The sequence below is a fragment of the Maylandia zebra genome, linkage group LG6 (genome assembly GCF_041146795.1).
Source record: "Maylandia zebra isolate NMK-2024a linkage group LG6, Mzebra_GT3a, whole genome shotgun sequence".
Taxonomy (NCBI): domain Eukaryota; kingdom Metazoa; phylum Chordata; class Actinopteri; order Cichliformes; family Cichlidae; genus Maylandia; species Maylandia zebra.
In genome coordinates this window covers 42,301,145-42,310,238 of record NC_135172.1, presented here as the reverse complement: position 1 = coordinate 42,310,238, position 9,094 = coordinate 42,301,145, and the positions used below count along the sequence as shown (strand labels likewise).

The following is a 9,094-nucleotide window of genomic DNA, read 5'->3' as shown; positions in this document are numbered from 1 at the left end:
AGGGCTAGGGGCCAGGACTCTCCTCTTCGGGAATGTTGCTAACTCCGGGTCCGATAACAGGCACCACACCCGCAGTAGATGTGCTCGGTGTGAGGTCTCACAGCAAGCTATCAAATACGGTGCATTTCTCGGCTTTTAAAAGAACGCTATACGTCGCCAGGTGTTTCATCAGATTTGAGGTGTTACCTCCTTTGCACAGTATCAGCTTAAAGCACTTGTTGCAGGCTGCTGAGTTTGAATCTTTTGCTGTGAAGTACAGCCAGACTTTTGACCGCTTCGCCTTGGGCATTTTTAATCTGTAGCCCTGCTCTAAAAGAACGTACGTACCTGGGCCCGCCTACTATCCTTGTAAAGGTAAAATGATTGGCTACAATCCAAAGTGTATGACATCTCAGGAAAAAAAATCACAGAAATAAAGCATCGAAATGTGCGCACCACCATTTATGTCAGAACCGGTGCCGTAATGCCATTATGGCACCGGATACCGGTACCCATCCCTAGTCGAGACCACATGAGCGTTTGGTGTCCCTTAGTTTCTAAGTCAGCTCTGCCCCTCGCTCTTAAAAACACTCACCCTAAAGCTTCTCAATACAACAGGTGATGCCTCTCTGACTGTGGGCATCTCTTATATACAGTCTGTGTTTTAAACAGAAGTTGATAAAACTGCCTTTTTATCAAATTCCGGAGGTACCAGAGGAAACAGGGATCAGCCTGTAGTCCTTATCTTCTATATGTATTCATGGAAATCCATCCCACATCCATGGAATGACTAACAACTGTTGCCCTTACAAAAGAACCTTACTTTTAGCATGAAAAGCAGTAACAGCTCAGCTTAATCCCAAATCAGCATTTCTTTACTAACCACACAAAGTTCGTGCTGACCATGTGTCAGAAAACAGTGAGGTTATTGACTCTGATGTGAAAGTAACAGTAAGTAAATCTTACAATGGCCATGTCACACATGAGCTACAGAGGTACTAAAGTAAACTGAGAATAGCCTCCTGTTGCCGCTCTAGTTGGCAGGGGTACAGATATGCAGTGATGCATGTCATGGGTCAGCACAGTTATCCTCTAGTGGGAGGTTGTTGCTGGGGGGAATACAGATGATCAGGACTCTGTACAGCTCTGCTATGGACATTACAGCATGGCAAACTTTGCTATTCAGAGTCATTAGAAATTGGGTTTAACAGCATGTTGACTAAGCACACATTGATCTCCAGCTGGAGGTTGAGTGTAATTTTCAGACAGCAGAACTCTGAAGCAGTACTTTCATTACTTTTGCTGCTACGTCTTAGAAAGCATCTGGCTCTGTTCGTACTGCTCCTGCTTCTACTTGCTGGAGTAACAAAGGCTAACCAAAGCCACACAGACCTATCTGAATCTGGGTTCCCAGATGTTCTTCCGGGATGCTAAGTCTGCATCTGGGAACAACAGATAATTTTTCAGTGGTAGCAGTGTTCCTGACAGGTATCATGTTCGAGACTTTGTGTTCTGTCTTGTTTACTAATGCAGATAAATCAAATAAAAGATAATAAAAAGCTCATGTGTCATCAGGTGATACTTGATGGGTTCTGGATTAAAGGGAAGGCAAAAGATGAGGTATGAAATGCACACGGTTTACTTGAATGCAACTAAAGCGTGCCCCGATGTGACTGATTAAAATTTCGTCAAATGTAGCCAAGCAGGATAATCTACTGTCACCATAGCAGCAATGAAAGATATCTGACTTTACTGATTAATACGCTTTTGTGCAGAATGCCACATTCAGAGGTGGGTAGAGTAGCCAAAAATTGTAAAGTAATAGTCAAGATAGTTTTACTCAAGTAAAAAGTAACCATTAAAGAAATTACTCAAGTAAGAGTAAAAAAGTATTTAGTAGAAAAGGCTACTTGAGTACTGAGTAACTGATTATAACATCTGATTAATGTTTAAAACTGAGATAACCAGACAGACAAACATAGAAAGTTTAGTGCAAATTTTGGTATTTAAAAGACTGAAAAGCAAAAGAAAAAAATATTACATATAAATAACATGATTACAAAATAATAAATCTAAGGAAAAAAAACACTTGACAGTGACAAAATTTGGTGTTACTTTGTTACTTTACTTCTCCAAATGGCACAACAGGCTCAGCAGACTAACATTTAAACAACAAACAAGAAGTCTCACTTTGAAATAAACTGGAGGTTTGTGTCTGTTTTTCATGCATTTTTGGTTAAAATGTGGTTATTATTCATTCAACTTAATTCAATTCAATTCAATTTTATTTATACTGCGCCAAATCACAGCAACAGTCGCCTCAAGCCGCTTTATATTGTAAGGCAGACCCTACAATCATATGACCCCCTGTGAGCAAGCGCTTTGGCGACAGTGGGAAGGAAAAAGAAACCTCCGGCAGAACAAGGCTCAGGGAGGGGCGGGGCCATGTGCTGTGATTGGTTGGGGTGAGAGAAGGAAGACAGGATAAAGACATGCTGTGGAAGAGAGACAGAGATTAATATCAAGTATGATTTAATGCAGAGAGGTCTGTTAACACATAGTGAGTGAGAAAGGTGAGTGAAGAAGAAATACTCAATGCATCATGTGAGTCCTCCGGCAGCCTACACTGAAAAAAAGGGACTGGCCATCTCTTGGATTTATGTAAGCATCTTGCATGTATTTAACACAATTGCCTCATGTTTTAAAGATAAATGTAACTATATAGTGTAAAAACTACATGATATGCAGAAAGGGTGTATTAAATTGTTCATATCATGTTCAGGTGAAGTAAGTCAATAAGATAGCAACGTTAAATCTCGTGAAACCACGCGTGATTTCATCTCGCGGGCTTTGGATCGTGGTTTAAAAAATGCATCCATCTCAGTCAAGTCGAGCAGCCAACTCTACGTTTTTTGGTATGTCTTGATTTTTTGAATTAATATTTACCATATTTCAGCCAAATGTAGTTAAACGTCTAAAGTGCCGCCATGTAACATGCTAAAAAAGAGCCGTTAGCGTATTTGCTGTTTTATCTGTTATCAAAGAATTGGCGCTTTTTCATTTGAATTTGTCTTTGGCACAAGAGCCGTAATATCACATTAAACCTAATTACGAGGCACTCATAACATAATTTGGTTTTCTGTGTGAATAGATTTGTCAACTGACTCTTCAGTTACATTGTGTATTTACTGCACCGTGGTGTTAGTGAGATTTTGGACATTGAACAGCTTTAGCTAATATCATCAGCGGTATTATGCTAGCTTACATCCCTACCCCTCCTGCCCTCACCTGCTGTCCTTTTGTTTTTGTTTTTGTTTTTTTTGCTGCACATTGAGAGACGACCTCTATTCTGCATTTCACCAGGAGTCAGCTGATGGATTGTGGGTTCAAGGTGTTATGGTAAGAAAGTATATTCTATTTTCGCTTAAGGTTTCTGTAACTTAATTATAATAGGTTTTTTATAATTATTAGGTGCATGCATACTCAAATAGACCACCCTATTAATACAACTGAGAAATCCAAAATCTGCCATAGGTTTAACTTATACCTGTATGTATTGTCAGAAAGGTGATTACTGGACTCACATTAATGCACACTTGAACTAAAATGAGGTTGTAACTTGTGGGTTCTTGGGTTGCAAATCAGAAATAAACATCTTTGGATTTTTTTAATCCCATAAGATCTGGAAACACAGTTTTTATTCAACAAAACATTACTGATTATTAACCAAGCACAGTGCCTGCTGTTATTTCAAAATAATTTTATGTCATTTCAGATGAAATGCAGCATTCCAGTGCATCCCAACCATGCCTTTACAGTCAAGGTTTCTGACGGAGCTGAGTTTCTCTCTGACAGTCTGCTGAAAGTGTTTGCAAAGTGATCGGGGGAACAGGGCACAAAGCTAAAGGATGTAGCTGCCATGATGACAGTAAGAACTTTAAAATTCTTTAACTACAAAGTGTATATGTATTGCATTAGGTCAGTAAAAGATTTTTATGCTGCATCCATTGAAACAGTCAACTATTACCTGTGAGTACTGATTCCACCGAAAGGATGCCATAATTTTCGTCATGCATTTACTGGCCCACTGAGAAAAATTGATCTTTTTAAAAAAATAAATGTTCTGGAAACTATATATCCATAAAGTTGATGTCAAACAGGAACTTTTGATATTGCTTTGTAGATGCTGGTGTTGCATGTTGACTGGTTTAAGTTTTGGTCTGGGATCATTTTCTTCTGTGCTACTGAAAAGTTCACAAATCTCTGTTTTCTTTGTTATAATACTTTAGGATGACATTAATGCTCAAAGGGAGTCTCATCAAAGTGCTCCGCATCTGTGTGAAAGACAATTGCAACATCTTGGTGCAGGAGTTCATGGTGAGTGTTTTATGAGTAGATTGTGGCTTTGCAACATTTAAAAATGCATTTAGTTATCCACTTGATCCTCATTGGACCAGTTAGGACCAGTAGTCCTCTTTAATAATTTGAAGTTCACATGAGGCCTGGTAGTGAACTCAGCCGCCGGCCCTTGAGGCCCCACCCCTGTATTAGGGGTCACATCAGTGTGAAAAAACTTTAAATTTGTCATTCTAGTGAACAAAGGAAAATCCCACCAATATTTACATTAGCTTTTGTTTGAAAAAAAAAAAGACCAACAGCTAACCAAATTGTGGGGCTGAAAGTCTAAATTCTAACATCTTCTGAGTGACAAAACCTGGATTTCTGATGGGCCGGTGTCTTTCTAAGAAAAACTAATGTAAAGCATTTGAAATTATGTTTTTCACCCTCTCTTAGAAACTCTGTTAGACCATGAATGGCAGCATGGCAGGCCACTCTTTGGCTATAGCTATTTACTATGTTGCTTGCATTGGTTTAAATTACTCTAACATTAGAACTGGTAGATTCAAAAGAGATGAGTTTAAAAAGGAATCTTAAAGAAATGTTTTGTGTTTAACCAGGACTTGACTGAGGCCACTGCACAGATTGAGAAAACCACAATGAACATCTGTCTCCAGAGGATGCACCAGGCAATGACTTTTCTGACGTTGGCATCATCATCGAGGGTATAGTAGTTCTTCAAGATCTGGATAACGTGACCTTTGCAGTAGCCATGCTGTTTGGACCTTTTTTATTCCTTCAATATGAGTTACCCATCACAACTCTGCTACACTTTTGAGGTGATTCAAAGGGTGGTAATGGAGTTGGAAGCAACTCAGCTCTCAAGAAAAGCTCACAACTAAGACAAAACTGCTCCTGCAACGAAGCTCACTGTTATGCATGTGAGGTGACCAGCTCTAGGTGAGAAGACATTTAAATCTCACACTTGTTCTGCTGCATTTTTGAAGCTCAATTCCAGGAACAGATCGCTGTGTGAAAGACAATTGCAACATCTTGGTGCAGGAGTTCTTGGTGCAGGAGTTCAGTTGCAGTGTATTTTTATATACACTGCAACTGCCATGAGGACGAGCCGTTTTTTTGTTGTTGTTGTTGTTTGTTTTTCCTTTTGCTCTGTACAAGTTCTCTGTCTGTTTGGCAGCATTTTTAAATTTCTCTTTGTATTTTTTCTTTCTTTTACTAGTGAAGAGATGTAGCATGAACAGTTATGCAGTCTAAATATCCCATATGGGCCGTGTGAAATGGTATTTTCAGTTTCATTCAGTTGAAGTAAGGAACGTTGAATATTTCTAAGTGTGCTGTTTTGAACCAAGATGTCACAGTATGATCAGTGCCGTAATTTTTGACAGTCACTGTATCAATGTTATTTTTGCATCTCTTGAATAAAGGTTTTGACCTGCAAGTGCTAATTTCTTTAGTTATTGGGGTAAAATGGGTAATGTTAATAGGAAGGTGTTTGCCAATTCAGTAACCTAATTTAATGTTAATGGAAACTAACATTACCTCAAATTGTTTAGTTATAATTGTTGTTTAACTGAATCTTGACGTTAGAGGCCTTAAATAGAATGTTTTGTATTGTTCTTTCCCAACATTTTTCAAAAGAAAGAGTCTAATTTCTTTGCTGTGATTGATTCCAGAGAACACGGAAGAACTGACATTATTTAACTGTTGGTTTATATAGATTCAGTAGTGGAGTAATGTCAGTTTAATTCTTTACCTACTGTCAATGCAGTGAAATTAGACATTTTGTTTTGAAAGGTAGTAACCTTTCAAAACAAAATGTCTAATTTCACTGCATTGACAGGTGGATGCCAGCAACCATCTTGGAAGAGAACAATATAATCTGTTATAAGGCCTCCATTTGAAAATTGTGTATTTGATACTAGAATATAATAGCAAAATGTAATTTGAAGATAACATGTAGTATTTAAGTGACCAAGTAGTATTGGGTAAAAGTTATTGAATCGTGTTGGGATAAAGTGAGAAAATTGTGAAGGATTAAAATATTTCAAGAGCTCAAATTACTTCATCAAAACATGTTTAAGTCACATTTTATCAACACAAATTGCACAGGTTTATTGAACATGAATAAATTGTGTTAATTTAACTCAATTGTTTAAGTTGCTGCCAAAGCAAAACATCTGTGTGCAACAAATGTCCACCATTGAATTAAGTAAATCCAACAACATATTTTTTTCAGTGTACGTCTATTGCATCATAACTAAGGGAGGATTCAGGGTCACCTGGTCCAGCCCTAACTATATGCTTTAGCAAAAAGGAAAGTTTGAAGCCTAATCTTAAAAGTAGAGATAGTGTCTGTCTCCTGAATCCAAACTGGAAGCTGGTTTCACAGCAGAGAGGCCTGAAAACTGTAGACTCTCCCTCCCATTCTACTTTTAAATACACTTTTAAATACTCTGGGAACAACAAAACGAAATTCACTGAAGTTACTCACACTGAGTAGGTTAGCCAGATTTTTTTCTCCAGTAAGAGTAGTGATACTTCATAATAATATTACTCAAGTAAAAGTAAAGTACAGTGTAGTAAAACTACTCCTGAAAATATTTTTTTCCTGAGAAGTTACTCAAGTAAATGTAACTAAGTAAATGCAATTAGTTACTACCCACCTCTGGTCACATCACTTGTTGTTTTGCGGTAACTGCACAGCTCATGGTGATTTATGTATGATTTTACATGCAAACCAGTTTTATGAGAAAACATCTGATTCCCCCGTGTGACTGTAAATGACATATTCAGGGTTATAATGTGGAAAAAACAGGTAAAGCTGGTTGTGTCCGATTTATGGCCTCAAAGGATGTCACAACTACACTATCAGGTCAAATGCACTGTGGGTAATACATGCACATGGATGTTTGGTTCTGTTGTATCATTATCTGTTTGCCATGTTTCGTGAGCCACAATGTAAAAGATTAAATCTGCACAAAACAGCACAGAAACAGAACAGCCACGCTGATATAAAAGGAGCCATGAGCTCTGTGGATCACTGAAATCTGTAATCAGTGATTACAACTATAACTAGGGTTTCTATAAATGTAAATATGCATCAAATCTCTAAGGTCATAATACAAAAACAGAAAGTTCTCCTTTCCTCTTTTCCTGCCAACATGGTGAGAGTGCAGAATAGATTCTGGCCTGAGGCAGCAGGCTACATGATGTGTATGATATAAAGGCAGGGAACACTCTTATGCAATTCATCATCGACCTCTTGCTTCTTGTGGAAACGTGTGGGGCTTTGAAAGGTCATTTTCCAGTTAGATTGAGGAGGTTGCCGCTAATATCGCTCTCTCTCTGTTAAATGGCAGCCAGCCTCAAAATGGAATGGACTCTGTTGATATTTAGCTCAGACGCAGAGTCATTACCAGGTCAAGGTCAACCACAAACAGGAGCACACGCATGCGTGCGCGCCCACACACGCACAGAGCATCGTTCAGGTGGAACAAACCGCATGTGATGAAGTATTATTTTAATTTGAGTGAAAATGGCTGATGATAACAGGAGGTGGAGCTCCTGCCTATAAGATCTATGTTAGAAAACAACATCAGTGAGACTAAAAAAATCACATTATAAATCCATGAGCCTTTTACCTGGATATTTAATACATGTGCTAACGTGGTCATTGGCTTCATGTTAATTATAACAAGAGTACTTCCTACAGTGTCTGTTTGTAATATATGCAGCCCGTCAGTGCTGCCCACTTTTATATAGGTCATTGTGAGGGGCTGATTTATGAAAGCTCCAAGCAAAACTTCTTATCTGTCCACTTTTATACCTCCATTAGGTCCTCTTTGGGTGTTATTGATGGCTCTGCAGCGATTCATCATTTATGTCACTGCTTGTGACACGTCTTCCAGATCATAATCTTGGAGGCTTCCTCTAAACAGCCCACCTATCTGCCTCCCTTCCTTGGCCTCACCCTTTTTCCTCTTTACTTGCTAACAATAATCCATGGAGATAACATTTCCTGGATAATAACAGATTTAATGTCCAAAAGCAATATACAATGCTGGTGTGGCCTGCCAACATAGAAACAGCTGGTGGGTGAACTTGAAATCCCAAATGCATCCTACAACGTTGGCACACTCGACAATACGCTTCTGTGATTAACAGAAAGGTTTACTTTCTCTTGAGTGATCGTGGCTCAAGAGTTGGGAGTTTGCCTTGTAATCAGAAGGTTGCCGGTTCAAGCCCCGGCTTGGACAGTCTCGGTCGTTGTGTCCTTGGGCGAGACACTTCACCCGTTACCTACTGGTGGTTGTCAGAGGGCCCGGTGGCGCCAGTGTCCGGCAGCCTCGCCTCTGTCAGTGCGCCCCAGGGTGGCTGTGGCTACGACGTAGCTTGCCATCACCAGTGTGTGAATGGGTGGGTGGATGGCTGGATGTGTAAAGCACTTTGGGGTCCTTAGGCACTAGGAAAGCGCTATATAAATACAGGCCATTTACTTTAATTTTGTTCATTCAGTGATATGACTGGCAAAACTTCATTGATTTTTACGACTTCCATCACTGTTTTTTGCCTTTAGTCATTTTGCTAGTTTTTATGACCTTGGTGACGAGGAAATTAGTGCTTGATTTACAAGTGTGGCTTTGTTAAAGCTAAAGTGGTAATTAATGCTTTACAAAGGCTCTCGGCTTCAAGCAGCTATGCAGCATTTGATGAAGCAGAGAGCTGTCAGTGACCGTGTCCTCACAGATTTCAACAC

General features: G+C 39.2%; 1 long non-coding RNA gene across 2 annotated transcripts; it reads left to right on the top strand.

Moving 5' to 3' along the window:
- The first annotated feature begins 2,605 nt into the window (after positions 1 to 2,605).
- On the top strand, positions 2,606 to 6,565 carry LOC112431337 (uncharacterized). Of its 2 annotated transcripts, XR_013099052.1 has the most exons (5): positions 2,606 to 2,894; positions 3,343 to 3,378; positions 3,755 to 3,907; positions 4,269 to 4,356; positions 4,938 to 6,565. It is a non-coding gene; the product is annotated as an uncharacterized LOC112431337 (long non-coding RNA). The 2 variants fall into 2 exon arrangements; XR_013099051.1 differs by having other exon boundaries at positions 2,606 to 3,378.
- The last annotated feature ends 2,529 nt before the right edge of the window (positions 6,566 to 9,094 follow it).